The sequence below is a fragment of the Mytilus trossulus genome, chromosome 14 (assembly GCF_036588685.1).
Source record: "Mytilus trossulus isolate FHL-02 chromosome 14, PNRI_Mtr1.1.1.hap1, whole genome shotgun sequence".
NCBI lineage: Eukaryota > Metazoa > Mollusca > Bivalvia > Mytilida > Mytilidae > Mytilus > Mytilus trossulus.
Window position 1 is genome coordinate 50,205,004 of NC_086386.1, and position 15,785 is coordinate 50,220,788.

At 36.4% G+C, this 15,785-nt stretch overlaps 12 non-coding genes across 12 annotated transcripts; all 12 read right to left on the reverse strand.

Annotated features, from left to right (window-relative positions):
- Nucleotides 1-450: 450 nt before the first annotated feature.
- LOC134698221 (U1 spliceosomal RNA) lies at nucleotides 451-614 on the reverse strand. Its single transcript, XR_010103190.1, has one exon. It is a non-coding gene; the product is annotated as a U1 spliceosomal RNA (small nuclear RNA).
- Nucleotides 615-1,743: 1,129 nt separating this feature from the next.
- On the reverse strand, nucleotides 1,744-1,907 carry LOC134698222 (U1 spliceosomal RNA). Its single transcript, XR_010103191.1, has one exon. It is a non-coding gene; the product is annotated as a U1 spliceosomal RNA (small nuclear RNA).
- Nucleotides 1,908-3,036: 1,129 nt separating this feature from the next.
- LOC134698223 (U1 spliceosomal RNA) lies at nucleotides 3,037-3,200 on the reverse strand. Its single transcript, XR_010103192.1, has one exon. It is a non-coding gene; the product is annotated as a U1 spliceosomal RNA (small nuclear RNA).
- Nucleotides 3,201-4,329: 1,129 nt separating this feature from the next.
- Nucleotides 4,330-4,493, reverse strand: LOC134698224 (U1 spliceosomal RNA). Its single transcript, XR_010103193.1, has one exon. It is a non-coding gene; the product is annotated as a U1 spliceosomal RNA (small nuclear RNA).
- A 1,129-nt stretch (nucleotides 4,494-5,622) lies between these two features.
- Nucleotides 5,623-5,786, reverse strand: LOC134698225 (U1 spliceosomal RNA). Its single transcript, XR_010103194.1, has one exon. It is a non-coding gene; the product is annotated as a U1 spliceosomal RNA (small nuclear RNA).
- Nucleotides 5,787-6,915: 1,129 nt separating this feature from the next.
- Nucleotides 6,916-7,079, reverse strand: LOC134698227 (U1 spliceosomal RNA). Its single transcript, XR_010103195.1, has one exon. It is a non-coding gene; the product is annotated as a U1 spliceosomal RNA (small nuclear RNA).
- A 1,129-nt stretch (nucleotides 7,080-8,208) lies between these two features.
- On the reverse strand, nucleotides 8,209-8,372 carry LOC134698228 (U1 spliceosomal RNA). Its single transcript, XR_010103196.1, has one exon. It is a non-coding gene; the product is annotated as a U1 spliceosomal RNA (small nuclear RNA).
- A 1,129-nt stretch (nucleotides 8,373-9,501) lies between these two features.
- On the reverse strand, nucleotides 9,502-9,665 carry LOC134698229 (U1 spliceosomal RNA). Its single transcript, XR_010103197.1, has one exon. It is a non-coding gene; the product is annotated as a U1 spliceosomal RNA (small nuclear RNA).
- A 1,129-nt stretch (nucleotides 9,666-10,794) lies between these two features.
- Nucleotides 10,795-10,958, reverse strand: LOC134698231 (U1 spliceosomal RNA). Its single transcript, XR_010103199.1, has one exon. It is a non-coding gene; the product is annotated as a U1 spliceosomal RNA (small nuclear RNA).
- A 1,131-nt stretch (nucleotides 10,959-12,089) lies between these two features.
- LOC134698357 (U1 spliceosomal RNA) lies at nucleotides 12,090-12,254 on the reverse strand. Its single transcript, XR_010103319.1, has one exon. It is a non-coding gene; the product is annotated as a U1 spliceosomal RNA (small nuclear RNA).
- A 1,129-nt stretch (nucleotides 12,255-13,383) lies between these two features.
- LOC134698232 (U1 spliceosomal RNA) lies at nucleotides 13,384-13,547 on the reverse strand. Its single transcript, XR_010103200.1, has one exon. It is a non-coding gene; the product is annotated as a U1 spliceosomal RNA (small nuclear RNA).
- Nucleotides 13,548-14,676: 1,129 nt separating this feature from the next.
- LOC134698462 (U1 spliceosomal RNA) lies at nucleotides 14,677-14,839 on the reverse strand. Its single transcript, XR_010103419.1, has one exon. It is a non-coding gene; the product is annotated as a U1 spliceosomal RNA (small nuclear RNA).
- Nucleotides 14,840-15,785: the final 946 nt, after the last annotated feature.

Genomic DNA, 15,785 nt, shown 5'->3' on the forward strand with positions numbered 1-15,785 from the left:
TGCAATTTACCCGGTATAGTTGAATTTCATATTATTTCAAATAGAAAAAATAATTTGCCAACCAAAAACTTGTTTTCATCGTAAAGCAAATTGAATAAGCTTTCAAACTTAATTTATAGTTTTTACTTGTAACAAGCGGATTTTTTGTCATGTTACTTAAATGGAGAGGCAAAACTTGAAATTTACGGATGACGAGATAATAATTTAAAACAAAACTTACTGATATGAAGTGTAGAAACCAAGTTGTGTGACTGAGAAATTAATTTGCTTCTTTATATCGTATACTCAAATTGATGAAATACAATGATATGAAACAAAAGAGTGGAAAACCGGTTTGCGATCACAATTTACGCTACTCCTGAACAGTCTCAGCGTACCAAAGAAAAAGTTTAACAACAGTTTCAAGTTTTAGGATTTATTGGGAACTTCTCTTTACATTTGATATATTAACAGGGGATAGCGCGAACGCAGTCCCCCACACTAAAAAATTGCGTACCCGAGTTGCCCACATTTGGGGCAATCGCAGGCTTCAGCCTAACCGGAGTGCAATGGAAAGGCCTCGACCTGGGGAGACCGCCTTTTTGATCACGGTGCTCCCTGTACCAGGTAAGTATGCTTGGATATCTGACATTTGTCCATTTGAGTAAATCAGGAGTAACTTTATAAAGAGGTATTCGAACATATTATAGTCAGCCGATACATCAGTTTAAAACATACAATAAAAAAAATCGACTTCGCATCGAGAGCCATTTGCCTCCTTCCACTGATTTCATTGAAACACGTTGGTGTATTAAAGACCGGGACACTTTTTCAGGACGATTTGTTGAAAGGGACCAAATAAAGTAGGATAACTCTGTGGATTAAAAACGTACTATGTACGTTCAGATCGCCATGATGCTTTCACACGGAATATCAATAGTTTACAATTCACTCCTCCGCAATAAATTAAAAAAAATTCAACAAGAACTTTATTGTTTTTCCCTCTTTCGTCGCTTCAATTTCGTAACTGCCTTTCGTTCATACAACACTGTTTGCTTCTGTTTCGTATTCAGTTACCATTTTTACAGTGTACGCGCAAAATTTTAAAATCAAATTTATTCAATTTGGTGCGAGGGAAAAAAATCGACGGCAAAGCAATCATTTGCGTTTGAAATTGATAAAGGAGGGCGACAAAGGTCGCGAGATTATTTCTTGAATCCGTCCATGCTGCACATGCAGTTTCCGCTTTTTCAATATAGCCAGGCAAATAAAATACGGCATCACTTTTCATCAAATGCACGTATTTTCCTCTTATGCAATTTACCCGGTATAGTTGAATTTCATATTATTTCAAATAGAAAAAATAATTTGCCAACCAAAAACTTGTTTTCATCGTAAAGCAAATTGAATAAGCTTTCAAACTTAATTTATAGTTTTTACTTGTAACAAGCGGATTTTTTGTCATGTTACTTAAATGGAGAGGCAAAACTTGAAATTTACGGATGACGAGATAATAATTTAAAACAAAACTTACTGATATGAAGTGTAGAAACCAAGTTGTGTGACTGAGAAATTAATTTGCTTCTTTATATCGTATACTCAAATTGATGAAATACAATGATATGAAACAAAAGAGTGGAAAACCGGTTTGCGATCACAATTTACGCTACTCCTGAACAGTCTCAGCGTACCAAAGAAAAAGTTTAACAACAGTTTCAAGTTTTAGGATTTATTGGGAACTTCTCTTTACATTTGATATATTAACAGGGGATAGCGCGAACGCAGTCCCCCACACTAAAAAATTGCGTACCCGAGTTGCCCACATTTGGGGCAATCGCAGGCTTCAGCCTAACCGGAGTGCAATGGAAAGGCCTCGACCTGGGGAGACCGCCTTTTTGATCACGGTGCTCCCTGTACCAGGTAAGTATGCTTGGATATCTGACATTTGTCCATTTGAGTAAATCAGGAGTAACTTTATAAAGAGGTATTCGAACATATTATAGTCAGCCGATACATCAGTTTAAAACATACAATAAAAAAAATCGACTTCGCATCGAGAGCCATTTGCCTCCTTCCACTGATTTCATTGAAACACGTTGGTGTATTAAAGACCGGGACACTTTTTCAGGACGATTTGTTGAAAGGGACCAAATAAAGTAGGATAACTCTGTGGATTAAAAACGTACTATGTACGTTCAGATCGCCATGATGCTTTCACACGGAATATCAATAGTTTACAATTCACTCCTCCGCAATAAATTAAAAAAAATTCAACAAGAACTTTATTGTTTTTCCCTCTTTCGTCGCTTCAATTTCGTAACTGCCTTTCGTTCATACAACACTGTTTGCTTCTGTTTCGTATTCAGTTACCATTTTTACAGTGTACGCGCAAAATTTTAAAATCAAATTTATTCAATTTGGTGCGAGGGAAAAAAATCGACGGCAAAGCAATCATTTGCGTTTGAAATTGATAAAGGAGGGCGACAAAGGTCGCGAGATTATTTCTTGAATCCGTCCATGCTGCACATGCAGTTTCCGCTTTTTCAATATAGCCAGGCAAATAAAATACGGCATCACTTTTCATCAAATGCACGTATTTTCCTCTTATGCAATTTACCCGGTATAGTTGAATTTCATATTATTTCAAATAGAAAAAATAATTTGCCAACCAAAAACTTGTTTTCATCGTAAAGCAAATTGAATAAGCTTTCAAACTTAATTTATAGTTTTTACTTGTAACAAGCGGATTTTTTGTCATGTTACTTAAATGGAGAGGCAAAACTTGAAATTTACGGATGACGAGATAATAATTTAAAACAAAACTTACTGATATGAAGTGTAGAAACCAAGTTGTGTGACTGAGAAATTAATTTGCTTCTTTATATCGTATACTCAAATTGATGAAATACAATGATATGAAACAAAAGAGTGGAAAACCGGTTTGCGATCACAATTTACGCTACTCCTGAACAGTCTCAGCGTACCAAAGAAAAAGTTTAACAACAGTTTCAAGTTTTAGGATTTATTGGGAACTTCTCTTTACATTTGATATATTAACAGGGGATAGCGCGAACGCAGTCCCCCACACTAAAAAATTGCGTACCCGAGTTGCCCACATTTGGGGCAATCGCAGGCTTCAGCCTAACCGGAGTGCAATGGAAAGGCCTCGACCTGGGGAGACCGCCTTTTTGATCACGGTGCTCCCTGTACCAGGTAAGTATGCTTGGATATCTGACATTTGTCCATTTGAGTAAATCAGGAGTAACTTTATAAAGAGGTATTCGAACATATTATAGTCAGCCGATACATCAGTTTAAAACATACAATAAAAAAAATCGACTTCGCATCGAGAGCCATTTGCCTCCTTCCACTGATTTCATTGAAACACGTTGGTGTATTAAAGACCGGGACACTTTTTCAGGACGATTTGTTGAAAGGGACCAAATAAAGTAGGATAACTCTGTGGATTAAAAACGTACTATGTACGTTCAGATCGCCATGATGCTTTCACACGGAATATCAATAGTTTACAATTCACTCCTCCGCAATAAATTAAAAAAAATTCAACAAGAACTTTATTGTTTTTCCCTCTTTCGTCGCTTCAATTTCGTAACTGCCTTTCGTTCATACAACACTGTTTGCTTCTGTTTCGTATTCAGTTACCATTTTTACAGTGTACGCGCAAAATTTTAAAATCAAATTTATTCAATTTGGTGCGAGGGAAAAAAATCGACGGCAAAGCAATCATTTGCGTTTGAAATTGATAAAGGAGGGCGACAAAGGTCGCGAGATTATTTCTTGAATCCGTCCATGCTGCACATGCAGTTTCCGCTTTTTCAATATAGCCAGGCAAATAAAATACGGCATCACTTTTCATCAAATGCACGTATTTTCCTCTTATGCAATTTACCCGGTATAGTTGAATTTCATATTATTTCAAATAGAAAAAATAATTTGCCAACCAAAAACTTGTTTTCATCGTAAAGCAAATTGAATAAGCTTTCAAACTTAATTTATAGTTTTTACTTGTAACAAGCGGATTTTTTGTCATGTTACTTAAATGGAGAGGCAAAACTTGAAATTTACGGATGACGAGATAATAATTTAAAACAAAACTTACTGATATGAAGTGTAGAAACCAAGTTGTGTGACTGAGAAATTAATTTGCTTCTTTATATCGTATACTCAAATTGATGAAATACAATGATATGAAACAAAAGAGTGGAAAACCGGTTTGCGATCACAATTTACGCTACTCCTGAACAGTCTCAGCGTACCAAAGAAAAAGTTTAACAACAGTTTCAAGTTTTAGGATTTATTGGGAACTTCTCTTTACATTTGATATATTAACAGGGGATAGCGCGAACGCAGTCCCCCACACTAAAAAATTGCGTACCCGAGTTGCCCACATTTGGGGCAATCGCAGGCTTCAGCCTAACCGGAGTGCAATGGAAAGGCCTCGACCTGGGGAGACCGCCTTTTTGATCACGGTGCTCCCTGTACCAGGTAAGTATGCTTGGATATCTGACATTTGTCCATTTGAGTAAATCAGGAGTAACTTTATAAAGAGGTATTCGAACATATTATAGTCAGCCGATACATCAGTTTAAAACATACAATAAAAAAAATCGACTTCGCATCGAGAGCCATTTGCCTCCTTCCACTGATTTCATTGAAACACGTTGGTGTATTAAAGACCGGGACACTTTTTCAGGACGATTTGTTGAAAGGGACCAAATAAAGTAGGATAACTCTGTGGATTAAAAACGTACTATGTACGTTCAGATCGCCATGATGCTTTCACACGGAATATCAATAGTTTACAATTCACTCCTCCGCAATAAATTAAAAAAAATTCAACAAGAACTTTATTGTTTTTCCCTCTTTCGTCGCTTCAATTTCGTAACTGCCTTTCGTTCATACAACACTGTTTGCTTCTGTTTCGTATTCAGTTACCATTTTTACAGTGTACGCGCAAAATTTTAAAATCAAATTTATTCAATTTGGTGCGAGGGAAAAAAATCGACGGCAAAGCAATCATTTGCGTTTGAAATTGATAAAGGAGGGCGACAAAGGTCGCGAGATTATTTCTTGAATCCGTCCATGCTGCACATGCAGTTTCCGCTTTTTCAATATAGCCAGGCAAATAAAATACGGCATCACTTTTCATCAAATGCACGTATTTTCCTCTTATGCAATTTACCCGGTATAGTTGAATTTCATATTATTTCAAATAGAAAAAATAATTTGCCAACCAAAAACTTGTTTTCATCGTAAAGCAAATTGAATAAGCTTTCAAACTTAATTTATAGTTTTTACTTGTAACAAGCGGATTTTTTGTCATGTTACTTAAATGGAGAGGCAAAACTTGAAATTTACGGATGACGAGATAATAATTTAAAACAAAACTTACTGATATGAAGTGTAGAAACCAAGTTGTGTGACTGAGAAATTAATTTGCTTCTTTATATCGTATACTCAAATTGATGAAATACAATGATATGAAACAAAAGAGTGGAAAACCGGTTTGCGATCACAATTTACGCTACTCCTGAACAGTCTCAGCGTACCAAAGAAAAAGTTTAACAACAGTTTCAAGTTTTAGGATTTATTGGGAACTTCTCTTTACATTTGATATATTAACAGGGGATAGCGCGAACGCAGTCCCCCACACTAAAAAATTGCGTACCCGAGTTGCCCACATTTGGGGCAATCGCAGGCTTCAGCCTAACCGGAGTGCAATGGAAAGGCCTCGACCTGGGGAGACCGCCTTTTTGATCACGGTGCTCCCTGTACCAGGTAAGTATGCTTGGATATCTGACATTTGTCCATTTGAGTAAATCAGGAGTAACTTTATAAAGAGGTATTCGAACATATTATAGTCAGCCGATACATCAGTTTAAAACATACAATAAAAAAAATCGACTTCGCATCGAGAGCCATTTGCCTCCTTCCACTGATTTCATTGAAACACGTTGGTGTATTAAAGACCGGGACACTTTTTCAGGACGATTTGTTGAAAGGGACCAAATAAAGTAGGATAACTCTGTGGATTAAAAACGTACTATGTACGTTCAGATCGCCATGATGCTTTCACACGGAATATCAATAGTTTACAATTCACTCCTCCGCAATAAATTAAAAAAAATTCAACAAGAACTTTATTGTTTTTCCCTCTTTCGTCGCTTCAATTTCGTAACTGCCTTTCGTTCATACAACACTGTTTGCTTCTGTTTCGTATTCAGTTACCATTTTTACAGTGTACGCGCAAAATTTTAAAATCAAATTTATTCAATTTGGTGCGAGGGAAAAAAATCGACGGCAAAGCAATCATTTGCGTTTGAAATTGATAAAGGAGGGCGACAAAGGTCGCGAGATTATTTCTTGAATCCGTCCATGCTGCACATGCAGTTTCCGCTTTTTCAATATAGCCAGGCAAATAAAATACGGCATCACTTTTCATCAAATGCACGTATTTTCCTCTTATGCAATTTACCCGGTATAGTTGAATTTCATATTATTTCAAATAGAAAAAATAATTTGCCAACCAAAAACTTGTTTTCATCGTAAAGCAAATTGAATAAGCTTTCAAACTTAATTTATAGTTTTTACTTGTAACAAGCGGATTTTTTGTCATGTTACTTAAATGGAGAGGCAAAACTTGAAATTTACGGATGACGAGATAATAATTTAAAACAAAACTTACTGATATGAAGTGTAGAAACCAAGTTGTGTGACTGAGAAATTAATTTGCTTCTTTATATCGTATACTCAAATTGATGAAATACAATGATATGAAACAAAAGAGTGGAAAACCGGTTTGCGATCACAATTTACGCTACTCCTGAACAGTCTCAGCGTACCAAAGAAAAAGTTTAACAACAGTTTCAAGTTTTAGGATTTATTGGGAACTTCTCTTTACATTTGATATATTAACAGGGGATAGCGCGAACGCAGTCCCCCACACTAAAAAATTGCGTACCCGAGTTGCCCACATTTGGGGCAATCGCAGGCTTCAGCCTAACCGGAGTGCAATGGAAAGGCCTCGACCTGGGGAGACCGCCTTTTTGATCACGGTGCTCCCTGTACCAGGTAAGTATGCTTGGATATCTGACATTTGTCCATTTGAGTAAATCAGGAGTAACTTTATAAAGAGGTATTCGAACATATTATAGTCAGCCGATACATCAGTTTAAAACATACAATAAAAAAAATCGACTTCGCATCGAGAGCCATTTGCCTCCTTCCACTGATTTCATTGAAACACGTTGGTGTATTAAAGACCGGGACACTTTTTCAGGACGATTTGTTGAAAGGGACCAAATAAAGTAGGATAACTCTGTGGATTAAAAACGTACTATGTACGTTCAGATCGCCATGATGCTTTCACACGGAATATCAATAGTTTACAATTCACTCCTCCGCAATAAATTAAAAAAAATTCAACAAGAACTTTATTGTTTTTCCCTCTTTCGTCGCTTCAATTTCGTAACTGCCTTTCGTTCATACAACACTGTTTGCTTCTGTTTCGTATTCAGTTACCATTTTTACAGTGTACGCGCAAAATTTTAAAATCAAATTTATTCAATTTGGTGCGAGGGAAAAAAATCGACGGCAAAGCAATCATTTGCGTTTGAAATTGATAAAGGAGGGCGACAAAGGTCGCGAGATTATTTCTTGAATCCGTCCATGCTGCACATGCAGTTTCCGCTTTTTCAATATAGCCAGGCAAATAAAATACGGCATCACTTTTCATCAAATGCACGTATTTTCCTCTTATGCAATTTACCCGGTATAGTTGAATTTCATATTATTTCAAATAGAAAAAATAATTTGCCAACCAAAAACTTGTTTTCATCGTAAAGCAAATTGAATAAGCTTTCAAACTTAATTTATAGTTTTTACTTGTAACAAGCGGATTTTTTGTCATGTTACTTAAATGGAGAGGCAAAACTTGAAATTTACGGATGACGAGATAATAATTTAAAACAAAACTTACTGATATGAAGTGTAGAAACCAAGTTGTGTGACTGAGAAATTAATTTGCTTCTTTATATCGTATACTCAAATTGATGAAATACAATGATATGAAACAAAAGAGTGGAAAACCGGTTTGCGATCACAATTTACGCTACTCCTGAACAGTCTCAGCGTACCAAAGAAAAAGTTTAACAACAGTTTCAAGTTTTAGGATTTATTGGGAACTTCTCTTTACATTTGATATATTAACAGGGGATAGCGCGAACGCAGTCCCCCACACTAAAAAATTGCGTACCCGAGTTGCCCACATTTGGGGCAATCGCAGGCTTCAGCCTAACCGGAGTGCAATGGAAAGGCCTCGACCTGGGGAGACCGCCTTTTTGATCACGGTGCTCCCTGTACCAGGTAAGTATGCTTGGATATCTGACATTTGTCCATTTGAGTAAATCAGGAGTAACTTTATAAAGAGGTATTCGAACATATTATAGTCAGCCGATACATCAGTTTAAAACATACAATAAAAAAAATCGACTTCGCATCGAGAGCCATTTGCCTCCTTCCACTGATTTCATTGAAACACGTTGGTGTATTAAAGACCGGGACACTTTTTCAGGACGATTTGTTGAAAGGGACCAAATAAAGTAGGATAACTCTGTGGATTAAAAACGTACTATGTACGTTCAGATCGCCATGATGCTTTCACACGGAATATCAATAGTTTACAATTCACTCCTCCGCAATAAATTAAAAAAAATTCAACAAGAACTTTATTGTTTTTCCCTCTTTCGTCGCTTCAATTTCGTAACTGCCTTTCGTTCATACAACACTGTTTGCTTCTGTTTCGTATTCAGTTACCATTTTTACAGTGTACGCGCAAAATTTTAAAATCAAATTTATTCAATTTGGTGCGAGGGAAAAAAATCGACGGCAAAGCAATCATTTGCGTTTGAAATTGATAAAGGAGGGCGACAAAGGTCGCGAGATTATTTCTTGAATCCGTCCATGCTGCACATGCAGTTTCCGCTTTTTCAATATAGCCAGGCAAATAAAATACGGCATCACTTTTCATCAAATGCACGTATTTTCCTCTTATGCAATTTACCCGGTATAGTTGAATTTCATATTATTTCAAATAGAAAAAATAATTTGCCAACCAAAAACTTGTTTTCATCGTAAAGCAAATTGAATAAGCTTTCAAACTTAATTTATAGTTTTTACTTGTAACAAGCGGATTTTTTGTCATGTTACTTAAATGGAGAGGCAAAACTTGAAATTTACGGATGACGAGATAATAATTTAAAACAAAACTTACTGATATGAAGTGTAGAAACCAAGTTGTGTGACTGAGAAATTAATTTGCTTCTTTATATCGTATACTCAAATTGATGAAATACAATGATATGAAACAAAAGAGTGGAAAACCGGTTTGCGATCACAATTTACGCTACTCCTGAACAGTCTCAGCGTACCAAAGAAAAAGTTTAACAACAGTTTCAAGTTTTAGGATTTATTGGGAACTTCTCTTTACATTTGATATATTAACAGGGGATAGCGCGAACGCAGTCCCCCACACTAAAAAATTGCGTACCCGAGTTGCCCACATTTGGGGCAATCGCAGGCTTCAGCCTAACCGGAGTGCAATGGAAAGGCCTCGACCTGGGGAGACCGCCTTTTTGATCACGGTGCTCCCTGTACCAGGTAAGTATGCTTGGATATCTGACATTTGTCCATTTGAGTAAATCAGGAGTAACTTTATAAAGAGGTATTCGAACATATTATAGTCAGCCGATACATCAGTTTAAAACATACAATAAAAAAAATCGACTTCGCATCGAGAGCCATTTGCCTCCTTCCACTGATTTCATTGAAACACGTTGGTGTATTAAAGACCGGGACACTTTTTCAGGACGATTTGTTGAAAGGGACCAAATAAAGTAGGATAACTCTGTGGATTAAAAACGTACTATGTACGTTCAGATCGCCATGATGCTTTCACACGGAATATCAATAGTTTACAATTCACTCCTCCGCAATAAATTAAAAAAAATTCAACAAGAACTTTATTGTTTTTCCCTCTTTCGTCGCTTCAATTTCGTAACTGCCTTTCGTTCATACAACACTGTTTGCTTCTGTTTCGTATTCAGTTACCATTTTTACAGTGTACGCGCAAAATTTTAAAATCAAATTTATTCAATTTGGTGCGAGGGAAAAAAATCGACGGCAAAGCAATCATTTGCGTTTGAAATTGATAAAGGAGGGCGACAAAGGTCGCGAGATTATTTCTTGAATCCGTCCATGCTGCACATGCAGTTTCCGCTTTTTCAATATAGCCAGGCAAATAAAATACGGCATCACTTTTCATCAAATGCACGTATTTTCCTCTTATGCAATTTACCCGGTATAGTTGAATTTCATATTATTTCAAATAGAAAAAATAATTTGCCAACCAAAAACTTGTTTTCATCGTAAAGCAAATTGAATAAGCTTTCAAACTTAATTTATAGTTTTTACTTGTAACAAGCGGATTTTTTGTCATGTTACTTAAATGGAGAGGCAAAACTTGAAATTTACGGATGACGAGATAATAATTTAAAACAAAACTTACTGATATGAAGTGTAGAAACCAAGTTGTGTGACTGAGAAATTAATTTGCTTCTTTATATCGTATACTCAAATTGATGAAATACAATGATATGAAACAAAAGAGTGGAAAACCGGTTTGCGATCACAATTTACGCTACTCCTGAACAGTCTCAGCGTACCAAAGAAAAAGTTTAACAACAGTTTCAAGTTTTAGGATTTATTGGGAACTTCTCTTTACATTTGATATATTAACAGGGGATAGCGCGAACGCAGTCCCCCACACTAAAAAATTGCGTACCCGAGTTGCCCACATTTGGGGCAATCGCAGGCTTCAGCCTAACCGGAGTGCAATGGAAAGGCCTCGACCTGGGGAGACCGCCTTTTTGATCACGGTGCTCCCTGTACCAGGTAAGTATGCTTGGATATCTGACATTTGTCCATTTGAGTAAATCAGGAGTAACTTTATAAAGAGGTATTCGAACATATTATAGTCAGCCGATACATCAGTTTAAAACATACAATAAAAAAAAATCGACTTCGCATCGAGAGCCATTTGCCTCCTTCCACTGATTTCATTGAAACACGTTGGTGTATTAAAGACCGGGACACTTTTTCAGGACGATTTGTTGAAAGGGACCAAATAAAGTAGGATAACTCTGTGGATTAAAAACGTACTATGTACGTTCAGATCGCCATGATGCTTTCACACGGAATATCAATAGTTTACAATTCACTCCTCCGCAATAAATTAAAAAAAATTCAACAAGAACTTTATTGTTTTTCCCTCTTTCGTCGCTTCAATTTCGTAACTGCCTTTCGTTCATACAACACTGTTTGCTTCTGTTTCGTATTCAGTTACCATTTTTACAGTGTACGCGCAAAATTTTAAAATCAAATTTATTCAATTTGGTGCGAGGGAAAAAAATCGACGGCAAAGCAATCATTTGCGTTTGAAATTGATAAAGGAGGGCGACAAAGGTCGCGAGATTATTTCTTGAATCCGTCCATGCTGCACATGCAGTTTCCGCTTTTTCAATATAGCCAGGCAAATAAAATACGGCATCACTTTTCATCAAATGCACGTATTTTCCTCTTATGCAATTTACCCGGTATAGTTGAATTTCATATTATTTCAAATAGGAAAAAATAATTTGCCAACCAAAAACTTGTTTTCATCGTAAAGCAAATTGAATAAGCTTTCAAACTTAATTTATAGTTTTTACTTGTAACAAGCGGATTTTTTGTCATGTTACTTAAATGGAGAGGCAAAACTTGAAATTTACGGATGACGAGATAATAATTTAAAACAAAACTTACTGATATGAAGTGTAGAAACCAAGTTGTGTGACTGAGAAATTAATTTGCTTCTTTATATCGTATACTCAAATTGATGAAATACAATGATATGAAACAAAAGAGTGGAAAACCGGTTTGCGATCACAATTTACGCTACTCCTGAACAGTCTCAGCGTACCAAAGAAAAAGTTTAACAACAGTTTCAAGTTTTAGGATTTATTGGGAACTTCTCTTTACATTTGATATATTAACAGGGGATAGCGCGAACGCAGTCCCCCCACACTAAAAAATTGCGTACCCGAGTTGCCCACATTTGGGGCAATCGCAGGCTTCAGCCTAACCGGAGTGCAATGGAAAGGCCTCGACCTGGGGAGACCGCCTTTTTGATCACGGTGCTCCCTGTACCAGGTAAGTATGCTTGGATATCTGACATTTGTCCATTTGAGTAAATCAGGAGTAACTTTATAAAGAGGTATTCGAACATATTATAGTCAGCCGATACATCAGTTTAAAACATACAATAAAAAAAATCGACTTCGCATCGAGAGCCATTTGCCTCCTTCCACTGATTTCATTGAAACACGTTGGTGTATTAAAGACCGGGACACTTTTTCAGGACGATTTGTTGAAAGGGACCAAATAAAGTAGGATAACTCTGTGGATTAAAAACGTACTATGTACGTTCAGATCGCCATGATGCTTTCACACGGAATATCAATAGTTTACAATTCACTCCTCCGCAATAAATTAAAAAAAATTCAACAAGAACTTTATTGTTTTTCCCTCTTTCGTCGCTTCAATTTCGTAACTGCCTTTCGTTCATACAACACTGTTTGCTTCTGTTTCGTATTCAGTTACCATTTTTACAGTGTACGCGCAAAATTTTAAAATCAAATTTATTCAATTTGGTGCGAGGGAAAAAAATCGACGGCAAAGCAATCATTTGCGTTTGAAATTGATAAAGGAGGGCGACAAAGGTCGCGAGATTATTTCTTGAATCCGTCCATGCTGCACATGCAGTTTCCGCTTTTTCAATATAGCCAGGCAAATAAAATACGGCATCACTTTTCATCAAATGCACGTATTTTCCTCTTATGCAATTTACCCGGTATAGTTGAATTTCATATTATTTCAAATAGAAAAAATAATTTGCCAACCAAAAACTTGTTTTCATCGTAAAGCAAATTGAATAAGCTTTCAAACTTAATTTATAGTTTTTACTTGTAACAAGCGGATTTTTTGTCATGTTACTTAAATGGAGAGGCAAAACTTGAAATTTACGGATGACGAGATAATAATTTAAAACAAAACTTACTGATATGAAGTGTAGAAACCAAGTTGTGTGACTGAGAAATTAATTTGCTTCTTTATATCGTATACTCAAATTGATGAAATACAATGATATGAAACAAAAGAGTGGAAAACCGGTTTGCGATCACAATTTACGCTACTCCTGAACAGTCTCAGCGTACCAAAGAAAAAGTTTAACAACAGTTTCAAGTTTTAGGATTTATTGGGAACTTCTCTTTACATTTGATATATTAACAGGGGATAGCGCGAACGCAGTCCCCCACACTAAAAAATTGCGTACCCGAGTTGCCCACATTTGGGGCAATCGCAGGCTTCAGCCTAACCGGAGTGCAATGGAAAGGCCTCGACCTGGGGAGACCGCCTTTTTGATCACGGTGCTCCCTGTACCAGGTAAGTATGCTTGGATATCTGACATTTGTCCATTTGAGTAAATCAGGAGTAACTTTATAAAGAGGTATTCGAACATATTATAGTCAGCCGATACATCAGTTTAAAACATACAATAAAAAAAATCGACTTCGCATCGAGAGCCATTTGCCTCCTTCCACTGATTTCATTGAAACACGTTGGTGTATTAAAGACCGGGACACTTTTTCAGGACGATTTGTTGAAAGGGACCAAATAAAGTAGGATAACTCTGTGGATTAAAAACGTACTATGTACGTTCAGATCGCCATGATGCTTTCACACGGAATATCAATAGTTTACAATTCACTCCTCCGCAATAAATTAAAAAAAATTCAACAAGAACTTTATTGTTTTTCCCTCTTTCGTCGCTTCAATTTCGTAACTGCCTTTCGTTCATACAACACTGTTTGCTTCTGTTTCGTATTCAGTTACCATTTTTACAGTGTACGCGCAAAATTTTAAAATCAAATTTATTCAATTTGGTGCGAGGGAAAAAAATCGACGGCAAAGCAATCATTTGCGTTTGAAATTGATAAAGGAGGGCGACAAAGGTCGCGAGATTATTTCTTGAATCCGTCCATGCTGCACATGCAGTTTCCGCTTTTTCAATATAGCCAGGCAAATAAAATACGGCATCACTTTTCATCAAATGCACGTATTTTCCTCTTATGCAATTTACCCGGTATAGTTGAATTTCATATTATTTCAAATAGAAAAAATAATTTGCCAACCAAAAACTTGTTTTCATCGTAAAGCAAATTGAATAAGCTTTCAAACTTAATTTATAGTTTTTACTTGTAACAAGCGGATTTTTTGTCATGTTACTTAAATGGAGAGGCAAAACTTGAAATTTACGGATGACGAGATAATAATTTAAAACAAAACTTACTGATATGAAGTGTAGAAACCAAGTTGTGTGACTGAGAAATTAATTTGCTTCTTTATATCGTATACTCAAATTGATGAAATACAATGATATGAAACAAAAGAGTGGAAAACCGGTTTGCGATCACAATTTACGCTACTCCTGAACAGTCTCAGCGTACCAAAGAAAAAGTTTAACAACAGTTTCAAGTTTTAGGATTTATTGGGAACTTCTCTTTACATTTGATATATTAACAGGGGATAGCGCGAACGCAGTCCCCCACACTAAAAAATTGCGTACCCGAGTTGCCCACATTTGGGGCAATCGCAGGCTTCAGCCTAACCGGAGTGCAATGGAAAGGCCTCGACCTGGGGAGACCGCCTTTTGATCACGGTGCTCCCTGTACCAGGTAAGTATGCTTGGATATCTGACATTTGTCCATTTGAGTAAATCAGGAGTAACTTTATAAAGAGGTATTCGAACATATTATAGTCAGCCGATACATCAGTTTAAAACATACAATAAAAAAAAATCGACTTCGCATCGAGAGCCATTTGCCTCCTTCCACTGATTTCATTGAAACACGTTGGTGTATTAAAGACCGGGACACTTTTTCAGGACGATTTGTTGAAAGGGACCAAATAAAGTAGGATAACTCTGTGGATTAAAAACGTACTATGTACGTTCAGATCGCCATGATGCTTTCACACGGAATATCAATAGTTTACAATTCACTCCTCCGCAATAAATTAAAAAAAAATTCAACAAGAACTTTATTGTTTTTCCCTCTTTCGTCGCTTCAATTTCGTAACTGCCTTTCGTTCATACAACACTGTTTGCTTCTGTTTCGTATTCAGTTACCATTTTTACAGTGTACGCGCAAAATTTTAAAATCAAATTTATTCAATTTGGTGCGAGGGAAAAAAATCGACGGCAAAGCAATCATTTGCGTTTGAAATTGATAAAGGAGGGCGACAAAGGTCGCGAGATTATTTCTTGAATCCGTCCATGCTGCACATGCAGTTTCCGCTTTTTCAATATAGCCAGGCAAATAAAATACGGCATCACTTTTCATCAAAATGCACGTATTTTCCTCTTATGCAATTTACCCGGTATAGTTGAATTTCATATTATTTCAAATAGAAAAAATAATTTGCCAACCAAAAACTTGTTTTCATCGTAAAGCAAATTGAATAAGCTTTCAAACTTAATTTATAGTTTTTACTTGTAACAAGCGGATTTTTTGTCATGTTACTTAAATGGAGAGGCAAAACTTGAAATTTTACGGATGACGAGATAATAATTTAAAACAAAACTTACTGATATGAAGTGTAGAAACCAAGTTGTGTGACTGAGAAAATTA